Source organism: Maylandia zebra, linkage group LG15 (genome assembly GCF_041146795.1).
Source record: "Maylandia zebra isolate NMK-2024a linkage group LG15, Mzebra_GT3a, whole genome shotgun sequence".
Lineage (NCBI taxonomy): Eukaryota > Metazoa > Chordata > Actinopteri > Cichliformes > Cichlidae > Maylandia > Maylandia zebra.
The window spans coordinates 15745478-15767730 of NC_135181.1; the positions used below are offsets into that span (position 1 = coordinate 15745478).

At 40.3% G+C, this 22253-nt stretch overlaps 1 protein-coding gene across 2 annotated transcripts in view; it reads left to right on the top strand.

Moving 5' to 3' along the window:
- The window catches only part of tmem121ab (transmembrane protein 121Ab), a 49272-nt gene that overhangs the window by 17289 nt on the left and 9730 nt on the right, over positions 1-22253 (top strand). The window contains exon 1 of one of the 2 annotated variants that reach the window (XM_076873995.1): positions 4918-4964. The exons of the other annotated variant lie outside the window; for it this stretch is intronic. The gene's annotated coding sequence lies outside the window, so the exon portion shown is untranslated. Of the gene's footprint in view, positions 1-4917; positions 4965-22253 lie in introns of those variants that run through there. 2 annotated transcript variants of the gene reach the window in all.

Genomic DNA, 22253 nt, shown 5'->3' on the forward strand with positions numbered 1-22253 from the left:
ACCTCTGGCCTCAGCCGCCTTTTTATCCTGTACTTAAGTTTCATCGCCACACATCTGTCCTTTTGTTTCAATCTCTCCTACTTAACCTCAACTTCTCACCTTCATTTACACAATCTGTTCACATATCTCTACGATGGGATCATCTTATGAACTATTATCCCATTTTACTCTTCACTCATATATATGCAGGACCCCAAATTGCAGGTCCCTGTCGTCTTTGAGGTGAACTGGAGTCTAAATTCTTTGGACTGAGAATGCAAACCGAACTTAAATGAGCATGAATGGATTTCAGTAAGGAAATGGAAGTTGACATCTCATGGTTAATGGAGTAAATCCAAGGACAAATCTGTAGTGATCTGTAGTCACATATTAAATTATACTTTTTCAAAGTTGCAGTGGTCTGAAGAGAGAGAGAGAGAGAGAGAGAGAGAGAGAGAGAAAACAACCCTGTGTATTGCATTTGCAGTATTATACCAAGTTTATTTACATTTTTGCATTTTTCCACATATTTGCTGTTTAGAAGAAATGTTATCGATGAAAAACAGCATAAATATCCACATAAACAATATCAAAGATATTCACTGTCAAACTGAGGGCCCTTGCACCTTATGTGCATGAACCCTTATTAGTCATTATAACTCTGGAGGGTCTGTAGTTGACATTGACCAAATACAAAGAAAATAAAATCCCCGGGAGAAGTTTAAAAAAGCTGCACCGGTCCGTCGTGGTGAAGAGGAAGCTGAGTGTAAAAGCGAAGCTCTCAATTTACCGGTCGATCTACGTCCCTACCCTCACCTATGGCCACGAGCTGTGGGTAGTGACCAAAAGAACGAGATCGCGGATAGAAGCGGCAGAAATGAGCTTCCTCCGAAGGGTGGCTGGCCTCTCCCTTAGAGATAGGGTGAGAAGTTCGGCCATCCGGGAGGGGCTCAGAGTAGAGCAGCTGCTGCTCCACATCGAAAGGAGCCAGCTGAGGTGGTTCGGGCATCTGACAAGGATGCCCCCTGGGCGCCTCCTGGGTGAGGTGTTCCAGGCATGTCCCACCGGGAGGAGGCCCCGGGGCAGACCCAGGACACGCTGGAGAGATTATATCTCTCGGCTGGCCTGGGAACGCCTTGGTATTCCCCCGGATAAGCTGGAGGAGGTGGCTGGGGAGAGGGAGGTCTGGGCCTCTTTGCTTAGGCTGCTGCCCCCGCGACCCGGCAACGGACAAAGCAGATGAAAATGGATGGATGGATGGAAGTTTAAAAAAGTATAACCCCTGAAAATGACAAAAATGGCATCAAACTTTTCTCTTCAAATCAAACTTCCTTTGGGGTTTAGGTCATGGAGGCTTTTTTGTCTTTTCTGTTATGTGTGTACTAGAGATGGCACGATACCACTTTTTTATGTCCGATACCGATACCGATATCATAAATTTGGATATCTGCCGATACCGATATGAATCCGATATAGTGTTTTTTAATCAACAAAACTGTTTTTTAAAATATCTTGCTGCATTTTGCAAGTCTGCAAGTTCATACTCAAGTTTAAAACAACAACTACACTAAAGCTATTCTGTTATACCTGTATACAAAAAAAATATTTCATAGTTCAGCAATACTGATCAATCTAATAAACTTAAACCTACACCATCCTCCCTATTCTGGTATTTTAAAGAGTACTTAGCGTAAATATTAAGCAACCTAACTAATAGGGTTCCAACTCCCAGCAACAACAAAAATAAATAAATAAAAAATAGGGAACCACCCCTCACGCTCCACCTCATGATGCTTAATCAACGTAATCAACCTTAATTTGATGCACTGTGAAAAAAAATGCACAGAAATCAATTATTTTTCAAGAAATATTAAATAGATTCAACATCTTTCTTCAACAAAATTGCAGACTGCACAGATGGTACCTTCCCAAAGGAAAATGTACTATAGCTTACTAGGGTATATATATTAGACTTAATAGTCACTATATACAGTAATTGACTTCTATTCATTTTACATCAAATTAAAACTTTGGGTGTCAGATAATTATTTATTAAAAGCTAGACATTTTAAATGAGAATAAGAAAGAAAAGTATGTCTTTGTGCCCCCTTTTCCCAGTTAATGCCCTATCGGCCCCCCTGGCTAAACTTTGCTAGATCCGCCCCTGCACAGTTACCAGCCGTCAGCTACGTAGAAAAAGATCCTGGTGTAGAAAGTAATATTAAATAAATTGTAACAACAGCTTATCAAGCTTAAACGTGCTGCTGTTGTTCAGCCGCTGGTTTGCTCTTTCTGGCGCAAAGTGGACCAAAAACAAACAAGAGAGACTCACAACAGAAAAGCCGATCAGCTGATCATTAGCAGTTTCAAGATTGAAGTAGCAGCCGGAGAGCGAGAGGCAGTCGCTCGTTAAGCTTAACGTGGGAATGCTTTACAAACATTCAGAGATGGACTTACACACTTGCTTTACTTCTCTCGGGGATAACTTTGTCGGAGATGAAATGCCAGGTTGCTAGCGAAGCTCCAAATGCTATCCAGACCACCGACAGGTCTCGCATGCCACAGCTGCTCTATCACGTGATGCATACTGCTCCGACGTTCTGAGGCGAGTTACGGCGTGTTGCAAGTTTTGTGAGGTGCTTTCGTGATATTTAGTGGATCGGATTACATTTTTTATTTTTCTCCGATATCCGATCCAGTAATTTAGGTCAGTATCGGACCGATACCGATACGTAATATCGGATCGGTCCATCTCTAGTGTGTACCAAATTTCAAGCACAGCTCCTGTTTACGTACATTCCCTGTACTTTCAAGAGAGTATATGTCCTTGTAAAGGCTGCAAATAATCCTACTAACAAACTGGACAGACATAATAGAGCCTCTACACTGTCAGCACTCGGGCCTAAATAAAGAATATATCAACCAGGATAAAATTCTTTTGCATTTTTTATCAATAAATAAAAACCAGATGAACTTTCTAATAAAAAAAAAACATTGGAATGGACAAATGGACTATGCACTGTTTAAAGTCTTATTCAGTGGTCTGCAGCATCTGGAATCCCACAGTTCAGCTCCTGATTAGAATAAGCTTCCTACTGCTATACTGGCATTAATGAGAGCCTACTTACATTCATTAATGTGTCTGCCTGTGTGAAGTTACTGGTTCTTGGAAAAACAAAGTGGTCCATGAGCTTAACTCGTTACATCGAAAGAAATGCCAAGAAACAGCTAAGGGAAGCTATTACATGCAAACAGCATCCTAACATTTGTAAAAAGGTATGCTAATGTTAACTCAACACTGCTAAATGTAGTATAAGTGAAGTGGATTTAATGTGCTTTCAGTTGGACATCTTTTGTGTTCCCGTCAGAAGAAATTAGCCACCTCCAGAATTAATAACGGCACTCCATATAAAGTCTATATCATGGGTGCGAAAGCCTGAACCAGCCCGTCACAGGTTTCAGTCCTGCCGACTGGATGGCTTTGTACAAGAAACAAAGAGGGCATAATTTTCCCCCCTTTTTTCCCAGTCTTAATGCAGCGTTGTGTTGCATTAAGTATGGATCACCTCGTGAGAGTGAGAAACTGTTAATTTCATAGGAGCCACAGGTCTGAATCATCATCAGTTTTACAGCCTTCCTACTGTCAAAGACATTACCCACGGCCTGCCATCAGCTCGCAAGTAAGATGGTTTAAGCCAAAGAGCCGTGACGGCATGTTTTTGATTTACCACGCTAGCATTTCTTTGTAATGACACTAGACTGGCTGAATGTGGAAAAAACATTTTTAGAGTATAGCTGTACTTTTTCATAAGAAAAGGAAACATTTGGAAGTTATTTAAATAAGTCATTATGCATTGGCTTCACCGGTTGGGCCCACTTGAAATCAAATTGAGCTATTTGTGGTCCATGAGGTAAATGACTTTGACATCGCGGCTCTATGTGACGACTAAAAAAATACTGCCTCTTTTTTGCCATCTCTTCCCAAGCTAAACCAAACAGTAAACAGGATTTCAGTGAACAAGTAGGCCAAATGAATCATCTTGTGAAAGGTGTTGCCGCTCTGTAGTAGAGAGGAAGTGTTGTTGCGGTAATGCTGATTCTAGGCTGAGCAGGGCAAAGAGAAAGAGAGCCGTTCTGCTCAAGAGTGTGAATTATATCGTCAACGGGATACACTGTGGAAAGTGCATCAGTTGAATCAGTGCCGAGAACTGAAAAAGAGTATTTTCCACTACCCTCGACAAACAAGAATAAACCTGTAGCCTTCGTAACATCAACAAGGACAAGGGTTTCCAAATTTTTGATAACCGAGTACCAGTTAAGGGAGACAACGTATGATTAAGCTCCACACAGGAAAAATTCCCACTTCAAACAATTTTTAGTTGGTGTTTGTTCAGAAGATGGTCCTTTATTTGGGCTTTTTTCTTTTGACTTTTAGGGGGGGGGTTGTTGTTGTTGTTGTTGTTTTAAGAAACCAGCTAAATTCCTACATCCTCTGCCTCCTGTATTTTTCAGTTTCTAAAAAGGCTGTCTGATGGACAGAACAAGAGAGTTGCAATTAAAAAGAAATTTTGCCTCGGTCTCGTTCTGCAGTGCTATGTCACTGTGGAACTGCAGATGGATAAAATGTACAGTAGTGCATTTCAGCCAGACATTAAAGCACCATATGAGGGAACGATCATCTCTTATCACACCTGACAATCATCGACTCATCGAATAACAAACTGAAAGAAATGATGATGTATGTACGGTGGCCCTGAGAGGCCAAACGGACTGCAACTTAAGAAAACACTAGCAATAAGAAAAATGCTGCAAAAGCACACAAAACACAACAGAAATAGGAAAAAAGAAAACAGAAATAGGAAAAACAGATTTCCAAAAGTTCAAGGGAAGTGTTTCTGGGGAGACAATAACCTGACGGACCAGTTGCAGGAACCAAAATAAGAGTGGAGGATCTATCGGTTTTGTGAGGAAAGAAAAGATGAGAGGTAAGTGTGTTAGCCTAACTATTAGCCTAAAAATCTGTCATCAGTATTATATGAATCATGATAAAACACACCTACCATCTTTTGGGTTCCTGCAACTAGTCCGTCGGGTTATTGTCTCCCCAGAAACACTTCCCTTGTGTTTTTTCCTATTTCTGTTTTCTTTTTTCCTATTTCCGCTGTTGTTTTTCCTATTTCCGTTGTGTTTTGTGTGCTTTTGCAGCGTTTTTCTTATTGCTGGTGTTTTCTTAAGTTGCAGTCCGTTTGGCCTCTCAGGGCCACCGTATGTATGTCATAAGAATAGAGATTGTCGAAGTTCTGCATCAGTAACAGGTCAACATACAGAAAACACTTACAGAATAAACTAAACCCTGAACATTTCATAGAGTCTAGTGACTATAACCCATACCCATTATAAGAAAAATGACCAAATGTCTTATTCTGTGCCACTGTGCACGATTGCCCACATAAATAAACTGATTACCCCAGGACGTCTGATAAGGAATACAAGACATCTCACTAAAGACAGATGAAATACTGAAATAACGAGAAACACAAAAATTGCTCTTTTAATCCTGCAGGATACATTGTTTGATGATATATCCAACAGGCCTCACTTGGAAGAAGCCTCCCCTCTCTATTGTTGCCTTACTTCAATACCCCTGAACCATACATAGCAAACACTATGTCCAACAGAATGGAAAAACTGTAGCTATGTGAGATCCCTCGTTATTATTTCTAATGTTACTCTTGTCTTCTCAAATCTCCAGTAGTCTTCTCTGCATAACAAAATCAACATGTTATTAACTCAACTACATACTGCATGTGGCCCTGCATGAGATTCTTTGAAGGCTTTTGGGGTTGTGGTTGCTTTAATTGTGGCATCATAGTTCACACAGTTCAAACATGGAACATTTCCAGGGGAAAGAGGACTTGAAAGATGGGACTTTAAAAATTTATCTCTGAAATTACTCGATTGCTTTGAAGCGAATACTGGAGAATTAACAAACTCTTTGACAAAAGTAGGGCCAGTAGACAGGATGTGCCAGTGTTTTATATAACAACATTTGTAAGAGACTGGAGGATGGGTGAATAAATAGAGGTCAAAATCACAACTAGAATTTTTTATGAGTAGGGGGACGAGAGTTTATTTCTGTCCATTTGCATGACCTTAGATAGACTCCTGCTTAAAATCCTTTGATCATATTTATTTTTCTGAGAAACAGCAACACAAATCATCAGATTTTTCTAAAACCCTTCCTCAGAGAACAAAGTATTTTTATCTGCGGTAGTTGAGTGCAAGATAAAACCTTTCCTTAAACTATGTGGATGATAACTTGAGGACAAAATAATTTGTATTAGAAATGCCGAGCAAAGCCACATGCTGATTTCTTTCTCATGTGATGTAATATTAGAAATAACAGGCTCTGCATATGTTAGGCTGTTTAAACCTTTTGAGTTGGGCCGCGTCTGCCTTTTTGTTTAGGTTACCACCTTCAGCCCTCATGTTACAAGCTCAGCTGAGCAAAGAGTGTCTCAGGCAAAGCTCATATTTAGTCATTAATCCTCTCGTGTCACTCGCTGAACAAATCCAAAGCAATGTTTAAACATATGAAAAGCAGCATTCCTCTTGTCAAATACAGTTGTGCTTCTCAAAGAGAAATTCAGTGTTGAACTGAATAGTGGCAATATAATGGGACATTTTTAATGAAATCACAATGCCCTTTTAAGCCAAGTTTTTACGTTTTTATAATTGTTTTAATATATACATTTCTTATGGATGGAGCAGTGAGTCCAAAGCTCACTATCTATAGGAGATTATCTATGAATTTTGATGTGATTGCCCAGGATAGTGACATCATTAGCATGTTAAACCAAATTTAACTAGTTTTTGCCTGTTTAGTCCCATATAAACATATAAACAGTAAATTGTGGTTGCAATTGTATCATTTTATTTTAGACTTGGCAGTATCCTCAAGGGTAAATAAATGCTCCTGTGCCTGACATCCATGAGAAGAAACTAGAAAAATGTGGGAGGAGAAGGTAAATACACTCAGTGCTGCTCTCAGTCAATAGCTGCTGTTGAGTTACCATTGAGCAAAGCACTTAACCTCCAACCGAGCCAGCGCATTCGCTCAGTAGATCTGTATAGATGGATCTTCGAAAGCTAGGCTTACTTGAATTAAAAAGACATTTTCCATCCTTACCTCCACTTTTACAGTTTTACACCACCCTGTGCAAGCACAGCACACTCACACCTGAGCACACACGCAGTGACATACAAACACACATCGTTCTGATCCTTCCTCTAGTTCTGTCAGCCCCCTGAGGCGTTTCACCCTCTCGTTCCTGTCTCCATTCGTCCTCATCCTCAGTGACACCGTGCCGTCCTGACCAGGCCTGTTACCCTGTTATCCGTGCAGCGGGCCGCAGAGGAGAGCAAAAGGCACTGTGATTGACAGAGATAAGGCCTCTAATTAAGGCAGTGATTGGGGGCTCTGGAGGGGGCTTAGCTTCCTGGCAGGCAGAGGAGAGGAGACGTATCCAGGGCGCCCAGCCCCTCTGCAATTAGACGCACATCTGCTATCAGCGATCAGCTCGTTGTCCCTGGAAAAGGGAGACTTTCTGGAGCACATTGCCTGTCAATGTCATTCATTGTCCCTTTTCCTTCCCTTGTACAACCTGCTTCCACCACACCCGATAGACTGTGAAGATACTGATCATGCCACGCAGACGCGAACACAAACAGTACAGGAGAGTGCACTGAACATTCACAGAAAGTTTTTTAGTCCTCATACAAAAGCAGTAGCTAGGCAAATACCCATTCATGCATATACTTTACAGTTTATTGTGCACACATGTGTTCAGTCATCATGGATGAATACATGCAATCAGAGCTAAGATTCCTAAACGCCTCTTGTTTTAGGTCTTTTAAATCCTGCATATATAAATTCATGCAGACCTCATCAGAGGATGTGTTTGAGTAAATAGGATAAATGCACGTACACTACAAATAAAAGTGAACACACCCAGTTGTACTGTGGCCACAGACACAAATTTACCATACCATTAGCATGCACAACCCTGTCTCAGTGCTCTTACTGCAAGCTTTGGATTTACACTTTGAAAGCATGATCAGCCTGTGGAGATTTTACAGCCTGGGTGAAATGTCAGATCATCTAAGCACCAAGTTTTATGACTCTAATCTGGACAGCTGACACAGACACAGGGCCTACTAGCATGTTCGAAATGGAATAATAGTACATTATGACACACAAGAGCATACATCACGGGAGTTCTTTGCTGCTGGAGAGGGTTGTCGGATCGGGCCAATTTATGAGCCGATATGTCTACAGCCTAATTCCAAATATGAGGGAGCCGTCATTTGAATAATCTACACCGAGAGAGCGGAAGGCTAAGAGATATTTAACATGATGAATATGCCTGAGCTGTACAACTTGTGCTATCTGCTGAAGTCTTAAATCTAGACTCCTCGCGGGGTGAGAATATGGATGGAGCAAGCTTAAGTCAGTCTACGGCTTTCACAAAGAGAAAGGAGGAGAAAGGCCACACACTTGAATTGAAGAAACTTCAGGAGAGAGACACAGGGGGCCAGTTACGCATAGTCACCAACTAAAGAGATTTCTCAACAGAGACGTCTGCTGAAAAGGCAAATTAGTCTAGGACCAGGCATAATCCTTGTCTGTGAAACTGGCCACGAGTGTTTTCTCTACAGGGAACCAGGTCTTTATTATATCCTTACTCTTCAATATTGCACCCCAGACTGCCAGGAGACAGGTCGCCTCTGCAACAAAGGAATTTTGCTTTGACATGGTCTGTTAAACACCCTGGTTGGCTCCTCTCATCTGTGCATGACTGTTTTAAGTCATTAAAAAAAGTTACTGCAGGTTGTGTAGGTTCAGTTGGGATCCCAAGCAACTGTTCTTGGTGTCTTGGAATTTACTGTTAACATGAAGAGAGCAAACTTAGCATTGAATTAAAGACGCATTGCAAGGTGTGCACCGAGAATGCTCAATATAATTGGGAGCACAAGAAAGTCCGTTGGCTCTGTGAGAAGAGAGTAAGGGAGAGATGGAGCCCCTCAGTGCAGGTCAAACAGGTTCTGTGAAATAAGAAAGAAATCAGGACAAGGGAGATGAAGAGGCAGAGAGGGATCATAGTGGGAAGGAGGGGAGGAATCTGTGAGCTCGCTCAAGGAGAGAAATGGGAGAATTGGAGCATTTTCCCCTTGTGGATACTCAACGTTTATGACCAGACAGACAGAGACAAAAGAAGAGAGAAAAATATATATGTGCATTCTTTATACCTGCGTTTAGCCCTCGCATGGCTAAATCCTTCTTCTAATGTTAACTCGTTAAATTTTTGTCCTGCCTATCAAGTCCAGCTGTCAGTCAAGGCAGAATTGACCTGGATTAAATAATAAACTCAACATAGATCTGACACGATCATTTAGAAATACACAGCTCCTTGGCACTTTTCAACTTTTCCTTGAATGTCTGATTTAGGATCATAGATCATATTTAAACAAAGGCACAGTTTGGTAAGCTTTTCTGATTTTAAAGCTTTGAGTTAACCATCATGGTTCTCATAATGCTATATTTTTAGAGCCAGAAGTGACTACAATTAGCAATAATTGTAGTGATCAGCTAATGCTAGCAATGTTGATTAGTAAGCATCCATCAGTTGTAGTGGTGCATCTGCTAATTAGTGTTAAATAGCATACAAATACAATGGTAGCATTTCAGTCACCATAACTGGAGCACAGATGGCTTGGATGGCTGTAGAGCTAACTGCAAAGCGTGTCATATTACTTGTTAGATAAGTGCATTGAAAATTCTCCAAAAGCACCAACACCACAATCATGGCAGAGAGCACGTTCAGCCAGTTGTGAGTTGTTGAGTTATTTTATGAATACTGATTTTGCTCCTAAAGCAAAATCTTTAGGAGCAAAATTATGCTACTTCTGTACTGTAAGGTCCGCAAGTCTTATTTACTTATTCAGTAGGTTTTTAGACTATAGCCTCCATAATGTATGCATGTGAACTGCACATAAATATTGTTAAAATATGTTTTCTGTACTGACATGCCTTCATTGCATTTAGCTTTTCTGTCTAAGGTGATCCAATTATTCCACAATATAGTGGCACACAAAACCACTTTGCTTCAGCATTTGCAGCATTACACTCTGAAAGTGTCTTACTGCTGCATGCAAACTGAATATATCAGCTCTATGAAAGTCTCATTATTATAGCCGGGGAGCTCATGCATGTTCTGTTGTTAGCAGGCACTTTGGTGCTGCCTTCTTCTAGCTTCTGCTCTTTTTCTCTTGTCAAGATGCATTTTATGTCTCTAGCATTTTTGTGTTGTGATAATTTAAAGCATTTCTTGTGATATGCCGAGGCGCCGGAGTCTGATAGAATCTGTGAATGTGAGGCAGAGTGAAGGCTGAGTATTTATGAATGGCCTTTAACAGCAGGGGAGAGATGAACTGCTGGATTTTCCCTGCTCTTGTTTCTTCGCCTGCTCTCTCCTTCTCCCACCGCGAGTCAGTGCGTGCCGTCCTATTGTGCACAACATTCAGGCTTAGTGTGAAAATCAGCAGATGGGTAATTTTGTTTGTATGATTAGTGAGGACGCGTGGGTGTGTGTGTTTCTGTCTGTGTATGAAGAAAGAGAGCGGGTGAGAGAGAGCTAAGGAGCAGGGAATAATTTATGACCGCTGTACCCTATAATTAGCAAAAACTAAATTGCGTGTCAATGTAGGAGGCAGTTAAATAGGGCTCAGCTTCTGTCAGAGGACATTACAAACCTCAAAAAGAACTGCAGTAGCAAACAACACTGTTTCCACTGACTACCGCTCTAAGCTCAAACAAAAAAAAAATGTGTCTGTAATAGGAGCCTATGGCCTGAATGGTTTCAGACCCAGTTTGGCGAGACCAAACTGCCAATAACTTTCTGATGAATTGCTAATTCTGATTACTTTTTTTGCCTTTAATCTGTTAATAAAGGCAGAAGGCACAGCCCAAAGGCGGAATCAATTGGAAAACACGGAGAATATTCTGGAGAAAAAAACACCAATTGACGTTTTTTAATTCTTCCTCTATACACTCTGTTGCCTATGAAGGTGCAGGCTTGCCCGAGGTGTGTGTGTGTGTGTGTGTGTGTGTGTGTGTGTGTGCGTGCGTGCGTGCGTGCGTGCGTGCGTGCGTGCGTGTGTGGTATGCACCAGCGTAGCATTTCCACAGATTGAGGCTGTTCACGTCTGAAAGGGCTGACAGCAGTTGGCTGATTGATCAGATTGACTTTTTAGCTTGCAACAGCACCACCTCCCACCCACCCGGCTTCGTCTGAGACCTTGAGTTAGGATGGGACAATATTTTTTCGCACTGTTCAAATTGATTCACAAGGCAGTGTTCACAATAGAGGTCAAGCAGCATAACATGTAATATCTAAATCAAAACCTAAATTGATTTGTGTAATTCTTTTGTCTTGCTGCTCAGCGGTTCAAGAATGGGATTGTTTGGTGAATTCAAAAACGTCAATGCTACCTATGTAAAAATACAGCGTGTACCTTAGTACAAAAAATGAAAATGGCCATGATAATAAATGTAAACCTGAAACAACTGATCAGTGTTGTTGTTCACACAGTGCAGTTCAAACATTTCTTATTAAAGTAAAGCAGCTTTATAAATCCAGTTAAATCATGAAATACAGTGATTTTATCTTAAAATTAAGAAATATGTAGACGACTTAAATAATTCAATTGAGTTTAATTTTATTTAGATTTTATTGGCACCAAATCACCTCAACATTCACCTCAAAACCCCAACAATAGGATGATCCCCTTTCAACAAACACTTGGTGACAGTGGGAAGGAAAAACTTCCTTTTAACAGGAAGACACCACCAGGAGGCTCAAGGAGGGGCAGCCATCTGGTCATAACCAGTTGGGGGAGAGGGAAGGGAAGGCAGGACAAGACAAACTGTGAAGAGAGAATAGAGTAATAACAACTAGTGACTGAATGTAAAGTGGTGTAAAAACACATAGAAATGTTCAGCATTTCATGGCAACCCCCCAGTAGCCTAGACCTATTGCAGCATAACTAAGGGAGTCTTCAGGTTCACCTGATCCAGCCCTAACTATCAGTCCGGACCCAAATGCAGGACTCGAAGACAATGGAGTGAAAAAACAAAGATACAAAAAAATCCAAAAACTAATACGAGGTGGAAACTAGAACAGAGAGACTAAGGAACTCACAGATAACTCCTGAAAACATAGGATGAGGAGATAACACAACAAAAAGAGGAAGACAGAGGACTTAAATACACAGGATAACGCGAGGATGGGAGGGAACACAGCTGGAACTAATACAGACTAACAGAACATTGGAAGCAAAACTGAACACACTGAACACCAGACGAGAGACTGTCAAAATAAAACAGGAAGTACGGAGACTAAGACTAAGACACAGGGGCTTGACACTGAGACCAGGTTGAAACAGATACAGGGACCTGAGTGACTGGGGAGACAGGAAGGGAGCACCGAGCGCGGAGACTCGAAATACACAAACATGAAAATAAGACTGGCTAAGCGTGGAGCGTGGATCACAGGCGAGGCATGGAAACAGAAACCTAAAAAATAGATGAAAAATCTGAGATCAGAAAAAAACTAATATTACAAAAATCTGATACAGAACTAAAAGAACCAGAACTGTTCTGTATGTACTACAACAAAATCCAAAGTATTTCACCACAGAGTATTTTTCTACAACAACATAGCGTTTTTTATTACTCTATATTGTATTATGACTTATTATCAGATGCTGGTTGTTGAGCCAGGAAACAGCCCTTTAGCATTCACTGGCATCCTGATGTCCTAAGACAGAAGGCTGACAATGATTAAGGTGGCTGGGCCTTGGCCAGCTTAGCCCGCCGGGTGGTTGTATTTTCTGTCTTGATAAAGCGAGGCCATCAAATTAAATCAACTCCACAAGTCATCACTTGCAGTCTGATATAACTTTCAGGCTTTTTATGAAAGTTTCTCTCTTCATTCCACAGCTTAATTGTCACGTAATTAATACCTCAGATTGAAATCGCTCGTCTTAATGGCGCCTCTGCATTGTTTATGAGCATTGTTTGAAAAGCGTGACATACCAGAAGTTTATTAGTGTGCCCCATCTGTTTGCCGGGCTCTGCGTGTACATGAGACAACCTGATGTCACTCTTTGATGCCTTTCTTCTGATCTCCATAATTAATTTAAAGATGCCTGCATTAAGTGAAACAGAATATGCTATTTAAATAGATGCCACTGTTGCTTGACAAAGCTTCTGCAGAAACGTGGTGGTGCACCAGCTCAAATTGTTAAATTAATTGCTCCCTTAAATTGTATTAATGGTGCAATTAATCAGTTTTATTAATTCCATAATATTGCACCCACTATAATAAATTTTAGATTTGACATGATTATTTTCTAAGCAAATAATAGAATACTTGTGCACTAATGGTTTCTCATTGACTCTAAGGCTTTCCATCACAAAGCACTATGTCTGGCGGTAATGAAACATTTAGCTGTGATTGTGGATAGGGATTCACAAGTTAATAAAGCTAATTTAAATTAAAAAGCCAGGTCTTCTTGCTCAGAACACTCATAGGTAGTCAGTATCTTTTTTGTAACTCTTCTTTAACAGAAATATTTAAGTTTGTGGTGTTAGCCTTATGACTTTTACACCAGGTTAGAGGAGCTTCTTTCCCTCTAATTCAAGTAATTTTCAAAGTAAACTGCCATGAGAAGCTATAATGTAAAAACAAAGTATAAAAATATAAAACAAGTGAAAATTAATTGCTGTACCTTTATGCCTTTTTAAAAAAAATCTGCTAACATATTTTACATGGGTTGTTCTCCAAAACTCTAATTGGCGGTGTGATTACCACGCCACTGAGTTGAGTTAGTTTGTGTACTTCAAACAAAGGGGACTGATCTGAGCTGTTACGTTGGAGTCGGTGCTAATAAATGTTGAGCAGCAGTTTCTTTCGCTGAAATGATTGCAATGGCAAAAATAGAGAGCACCAATCGAGTCTATACACAGACTGGCAGAGCTTTGAAAACGAGGAAATAGCAGATGGCTACGGCAGCAGATTACCGACTATTGCGTTAGCATTATGAGGAAGCCAGAAGCCGCAATTACATCCCATTACACGTTAAATTTTATTTCACAGAAGAAATATCTTTGAACAAGTCAGTATGTTGTGTTTATATTGATTTTCACGATTGCATGCCATATTGCTACCAAGCACAGGACAGTTGTTGCAGTTTGCATGGCGACGATGTTTACAGAGAGAAGCGCATCTGGCTTAGGATTGGACACTCTGCACGAAACTCCCTGGGCTAGACAGACAGGTCATAAAGTCACATGATTTTCAGTGTGGCTGTTGAAACTGAGATCACATTGCAAGACATAGGATCTGTGTTTGGATCGCATATGGAATCAGCCTAAATCAGAACTGGAAAAGAACAATCTGATTGCATGGGATTTGTGTTGTCTCCACTGCACTAAAAACAGATCTGAGTCACATATGAGAGAGGGAGAAAAAAATTCGCTTTGTGCCATTTCTGCCTGCAGTCTGGACATCAAACAGCGTGAACAGACCCTGCTGGTGTTAGATGAGTAAAACACTGAGTCACTGTGGATGTCAGAAGATCCTTAATTCAAGCAGTCAGTGTTTGTCAATGTTTGCATCCTGGTTTACACTGTTTAGCAAATAGTCCATCCATCCATGCTCTGACCACTTCTCTGACTAGAGTAGCAGAAAGACCTGAGCCTAACCCAGCTGACTTTAGGATACAGAAGGCTTGCCCCCTGGACAGATCAGCAGCACGTCAAAGGAAGCAAGCAGTCAGTGTGCACAGATTCTCTCAGTTGGTTGGTTTTTTATGGTTAAATTAAGCATTAATCTTACTGGACACGTACGCACTTAGAGGCATTGGAGAGTGCAGCAGTTAAGACCTTTTTTATTCACCATTCATAGTCTTTATATGTGAGAAAACTGAAATATAAATAATTTTGCATTATCACTGATCATATCTTGTGGTCCATGATTGTAACTTTTGCAACAGTAAATAAAGGGTGTAATGTAATGAAGCTGGAGATGTTAGCAGAAAGTTGTAGGCTGGACAAAGTTTTATTGTGAAACAGTGTGTGCCCATAGCACACCTACATTCTGGAAATTCAACTAAAGTAACACACAGCAAATATAACTTCAATTTAATTTTTAATTTATTTTTTTTATATAGAGCCAAATCACAGCAACAGTTGCCTCAATGCCTTTATATTTTAAGGTAAAGACCCTACAATAATACAAAGAAAACAGAAAATCCCAACAACCATATGACCTCTATGAGCAAGTAGGCGACCGTAGGAAGGGAAAGAAACCTCCAGCAGAACCAGGCTCAGGGAGGTATGGCCATTTGCCAAACGGTTGGGGTGAGGGAAGGAAGACGGGACTAAACACATGCTGTGGAAGAGAGCCAGAGACTAATAATAAGTAATGATTAAACGCAGAGAGGTGTATAGACACATAGTGAGTGAAGACTAAACACTCAATGCATCATGGGAATCCCCCAGCAGCTTAGACCTATTTCAGCGTAACTTAGGGAGGATTCAGGGTCACCAGATCCAGCCCTAACTATTTCGTTTCGCAAAAAGGAAAGTTCCTTCCTGTAGTGAGTGATTTTTTTTAAAACATAAAAGTTTATCTGGCATTGCTGTGCTAGTGTTTGTTCTTCAACATCACACTGATCAAAGAAACACGATTGTACCTGACCAGTCAGGCTGTTGGGGCGCCACAGCTGAAGAAAAAGTACTAAAGTAAGCTTCACTTATTAGAAGTAGTTGTACAAAGACGGAGGAAGTCTGTGCAGGTGGATGAATGGGCCGAACATTTTATTACTTTTAGACTTACCTTGTGCTTTTGTCAGGAGTAGTTTTAGTTTTAGGTTTTGGAAGAGATCACTGATGATAACCACTTCTTAGTAGGTTTTTAGGCAGAAAGCTCTTTTTTTGTTTTTATATGACCATAACATTACAAGTTATATTAGTCACTTAAAGTGAGGGAGTTTTTCCTCAAGTTCTCACTGAATCATATAACATACTCAAAATCACCTGTGTGGATCTGCATGGTTGTTACATATTAGTGTAACATGATTAACCTTCATACGGCCATCCAGTAATGTTGGTAGATGGCTCGTTTTTTGTCTCATAAAGAATTAAATGAGAAGTTTTTATTGGAGAAATGGATATTGAGATGGATTCACCAAAATAGGTGAAATGTATTCATGTCTCGTGTATCTTTTGCGCACCTGTGTCTTCTAAGCTGGCTAGCCGACTACTTGTGGGCATGTCTTGCAGAGTTACCTGAATTTCATTCAGACTTGAAATATCTGTGAATCCCAGAGCTTCTGGACAGATTACAGATAACACAGTTGAACTCTGGGCAGTTTGTTAATAATAACAGCTCTTCCTCCCATGTCTTTGAAATGAAGGTAGATCAAAGCTGGTCCTCCTGTGCTTCTCAGGGAGTTCAGCTGTAACTCAGCAGGGGAGCCGCCAGGGCTGTAGCCGGCACTATCTTTCCTGCCATCGCACTTTCAAAGGTTTGTGGTCAGCATCTGTCCATCTTCAGTTTTAGAGGTATTAACACTTGTTAGGAAGCTTATAAAGCACTTAACGGAGGCTAATACGGTGGCCTTGAGTTGCAAACAACAACAACAAAACTAAAAACACAGCATTTTTGACTGCATTTTTTTTTTAGGCATACAAGTTCTCGCCAACGCCGTCTCTCCTCTCCTACTCTTCACCATCCCCCAGCACACACATACACACACAAACACTGTGACATAAACACAGTCAAAAGAGAGGAGAGAAACTATCACAAGGGTAATTGACAGCAAAGGCTTTCGCATCCAGATGAAGTGCAACAAGAGTGCATAAATTAGATAAATAACAAATGAAATGTTTTGGTTTATTTTAATTTACTGCTTTTTTTTGCCTATTTGGAGGTGAATCTCTGGAGCGCTGGAACTATTGATCAGCAAGATCCCTGTACACTTTAAGCTTGTCACTTTAAAGCCACAGTCTTCTTTTATATTTCCAGGTAGCCTGCTGTTATAGTGGTTCGGAAGAGGTTTGAAGACGCCTTTGTGTGATTGTTAGTAATCTGAGTCACAGGAAATAAGTACTTGCTTTTAGTATGCTGTGTGATACTGCAAAAGTTGCAGTCTTTGCATTTTATGTGCTCTTACTTTCCGTTCTCAGCTGGAGGATGTGTAAAATGGACATTTCTGCTATGAGAATAGCATTTTGGAGTGCCGTGTACAGTCACTAGGGTACAATAAGTACTCACCATCTGAATATATTCTCAAGTAATTTTCCCAGCATTGTCGTAATTGCTTATGTCCAGTGTATGTGAAGGCTAAAAAGCTCCAGCTTCACAGTTGTATTATCCCATTAAAAATTGCACACTGCTGTGTAGAGTAATAACAACATGCCAAAAGCTGCAGCAATCTCTTCACAATGAAACAACTAATAATCACTAGTAAACCTTAGTGAACAACAACCACGGGGAATGAAGACGAGCAAAATATAAGGCCATTTAACAGACAAAAGCAGCCGCGGCAAACAGATTAAGTATTTCCGATTTTCTAAAGTTATAGTCAGTAAATATAAATTGCGTGAATCCTTCACTCACGCCACGCATAGGCACTTGTGAGCACTGAAGTCATGCCCAAACACACCTCGGTATAAAGCAGCTGCCAAGAAATTCGACACCTCTCAGTGTGTCGCACGGCAAACAATTGTCTAATCCTGAGTGAAATATTGTTTTCCATTTCATTATCATAGAAAACAGGTGCAGCCTTCAGCAAACACCGTACCCATGAGACTCATTCAAAGCTTTGCAACATTTTGTCAAATACCGCTTCAGTCATAATAGAAAGCACACGAACAGAATCTAACAAAGATCCTCTTTCTCTGCCAAACTCCTCTTAAGGTAAATGATTTTATATTCCATTTAAAAAAGCAATCATCCTTAAAACTGGGGACATTTCTCACATCATCAATAGATTTTCTCCACTTACTTCATGGCAAATTATTTTTTAAGACTGAACGTTAAGATTAAATGACTTGTTGAAAGGGACAATTTTTCCTGTTTTTTTCCTCCCCCCTCTAATCATGAATCCCTAGCTGCTAATATTTAAATCAGATTCTTCTGCAAAGGATATCCGATTTAACTCCTTGCTCATTAGCAACACTTCAAATCCTCCCTGTATCACATCTCTTTTTGCTTTTTAGTCGATCCCGTGGAACAGCAACCCTTGCTCCCCCCTGAGGACAGCGCATGAAGGTGACTGGCCTTGCCCTTTTACCTACCAACGCATATCTGTTTTATGCAAAGTAGTAGCAACAGCAGGTTGAGTGGGTGTTTAATTGAGATGGACAACAAAGTAAGCTTTACTGGTTACACCGGAGAGAACTATCAGGATTGTCACTTCCTACATTTTAGCCAGTAACGTAATATAGGACCTGTGAGGGTTTGATGTCTTTGAGATGTCATTTTCTCCATAAGTGGGATAAAAGCAAACAGAACAGTGCTTGTTCTGGAATGAAGCATGACTGGAATGAAGCCATCTCCCTTAGGGTGGCCAGATTAGAAATTGCAACACTGAACACACGGGGAGGAATTGCAAAGCATGGCAAAAGAGTACGCTGAAAAAGGGAGATGGGAGCGAAAGGGGGTTGGGTTATTGACACAAAGATTAAATGGATCTCCCTGTAAAACTGCTGGATGAAAATCACTTCTTTCCCTGGTTGATCACACACCCAAATGATCGTTACTGAAATAAATATGAGAGTTTGGATCACATGGGTAAATCAATATGCTTGTTAGACTCAGAGACATCAGAGAATTAAAAGCTAGAGGAGTGCGTAATAGCGTGTTACCAGGGTACAGCTTCAGTGCCATGCCACAGATGTTTGTCTGAGTCTCTGTGTGTGTGTGTGTGTGTGTGTGTGTGTGTGTGTGTGTGTGTGTGTGAAGAAGTGGGGTAATGATAATCACTGCGGTACTTTATGCCCTTTTGTGGCCCTCAATTTAAAAAATTAAAAGGGAGTCACACTATTGCTTAAAGGGACAATCCAATTATCAGCGTGAGAGGAAGGAAAAGTGCTTGAAGGTGTGCCTTAAGAAAAAACGTAATTATTCAGGAATCACTAATTGTTATTGCTTGGCTTTAGTTCCACAAAGCCCAAAGCTGGGGGATTTGTGTGCAGGATGGTGCTGCTTCACTGACTGCCATTTGGGAATTTTGGAAAACTGAGAGAAAATGAGGGGCTATATCTTTAGGGATGAGGATGCGTTTCTTTGATTAAAACTGACAGCAGCATTAGAGGTGAAAGCACACTTGGGTATAAGGTATATTTTGCAGGTCAATTCAAATGTCCTAAATCACCAGTATAACCAGCAATATTATTTTTGGAAGATCAAGTTTGAACAGAGAGCAGTAATGTTGAGACCCAGTGGATTTTTCTCATTTTGTTCTTTGGAAATAATGGAAAATGGGGTTCTCGTTCCCTGCAGACAAAGTATAAGCTTAAAAATGCCATGCAAAACTGGCAGAACATTGCATTTTCACCTTAAATCTGTTTTTATATTAAAAATGTAAAAAAGAAATGGGATCACTTGCATTGACTTTCACTATGCACTTCAGAGACGTTTTAGTTTCTTTCTCTTCATTTTTTTAGTTTTCAGTTTTATGACCCACAACTTTAGTGTTTGTTTAATTAAATTTAACATTTACTTTGGCAGACAGCTTGGTGTATCCCGCGTGGTATAAAGCGTACTTGTTTCTGTTCTGCAAACAGGAAAAGACTATAGACTAAACTAACTACGTAATTTCATTCTATGCACTGCTCTGTATTAAGCACAATATGCTTAATTGGATGCACTTCTTCATTACACTCTATTCCACTTCCTGTCAGCTGCCAGTTGAAGACAGGTTACCATGGTTACCCACCCTCGTTTGAGATGAACCAAGTAATGATTAACAAATTTCAAAGTAAAGTATATTATGCCTTGCAACATGAAGCCAATTAAACTCTCAGAATGAAGAGTTATTCACATTAGAGCTCAGCTGCCTTGATCACAGTCCAGCAATAGTCCACATTTCACTGTGGGATATTTATGCTGCCATAATGTCCAGTGCTGCTTTCCTATAAATATAATGGCCTTTGCACAGTATCAGTCACACATTGAGGTTCCTGACATATTAAAATATCCATATACTCATTAGTACATGACTACGGAATTTTACAAGGAAAACTATTCTGCAGCCTCTAACACTTCACACACTATTTCAAGGCCTTAAACTTCAAGGGTTTGGGTGTCACATGTTTGACAGACTGAGGCTAATTGAGAGGTGGGGTATAAGAGTACAAAGTTTTAAAAAAAGAAAAGAAAAAGAAGCAGAGAGAAAGAAGTGAACATTTTTTTCCCGTGGAATACTTTTGCTCAGCTTACTTTTTCCTTTGTCTAAAAACTTAAAGCTTTATATGTTGCCAACATTTCATTTCATCTTAAATTAGATTGTATCTACTACTGTATATGCAATACACTAACAAACATGTTGGCATGATTTTATAGTCTGACTGCTATTACAGAGGCTACTAACAATACAAGGTGGCAGGGAGGTGCAGAAGTCAAACCTGTCAACTCACCACCTAGGGGCCCTGTTGTGTGGTGTTTTCATGTTCTCCTTCTGCCTGAGTGGGCTCTCTCCAGGTGCTGCTCCCACAGTCCAAAGACATGCATGTTAGTTTAAATGGCAAATTCTAAATTCACTGCAGGTGTGAATGTGAGTGCGAATGGTTATTTGTCACTTTGTGTTAGCCCTGCGAATGAGACTGGTGACCTCTCCTGTGTACCCTAACTTTCACCCTGTAACAGCTGGGATCAGCCCCAGCACCCTCAAGACCTCGCAAGTGGCAGAAAGCAGATGGATAAAGTTACAATGATATTTGTTATTAACTTTCAAACTGTAATTTGATATCATGTTCATACAAAGGCAAAAACTGAATCTCACTCAGCTTGAGTTCCGCATGAAGATTTGGATCCGTGTCTCTGAGGTACTTTGATATGTTTGAGGTTTTTACTTATTGCCTGAGTGATTAGAGATAAATTATCTCGATGTATGACTCGTCTCACTCGCTGTACTTGCACTTACTCCCCAATCTCTCCAATCCGTGTGGTACCTATGATAACATATGCACCCACAGTACAATAGAAAAACACTATCATCAAGCTTTTATTGATTTGGCACTTTTGCCATCTATATTGTGAAACACCAATTACTTCGACACATTTAAATTGCACTGAAATCAAATTTTCACCAATATTAGTCACACTGAGTAAAAATAAATGCTGTAAGCAGCACAAAATTTCCAGACCTACAATTTCTTCTTCCATAAATGATGTCTGTTAGCTCAGTTTCCTGTTGTAATGATCCAATTTCATTTTTATTATGTTTCGGGTATTATTATTCTTATTTTTTAATTAATTTTTTTGTCGATTTCTAACCAAAAATCAACCAAAATTTAATGGCGAATATTCCTTCTAAATTTCCAAGTACTGCAGTTTACCTTAATATCATGATCCTGCATCCGTAATAGGAAAAAGTTTTATTGATGTTACACAAATCAGTTATTGTTTATCTTTGTTAAAACGAAAAATGATAGAGATGGGCGGCATAGCCGATCAGTGGATAACACCGTTGCCTCACAGCAAGATGGTCCAGTCTTGGGCCTTTCTGTTTCCATGTTCTGCATGGGTTCTCTCCAGGCATTCCAGCTTCCTCCCACACTCCAAAAACATGCATGGGATTAGGTTAATAAGTGATACTAAATTGGCTGTAGGTGTGAACGTGAGATGAATCGTTGGCTGTTTATATATGCTAGCCCTGAGACAGACTGGCGACCTGTCGAGAGTGTATCCTGCCTCTCCACCCTGGTTAGGTTCCAGCGCCTTGCGACACTGAAATAGATAATCGTTAGAAAATGCATGGATGCATGGATGACAAAAGACTAGACCTCAGAATTCGCCAATCAGAGGGAATTAATCAACGATTGGCTCTTACTTCTGCCAGAACTTTGAAAGTAGCACAGTAATGCAGTGTTTACATTTAATATGATCCCTGTCTAAACTGGTTATAGAAGAATTACAAGA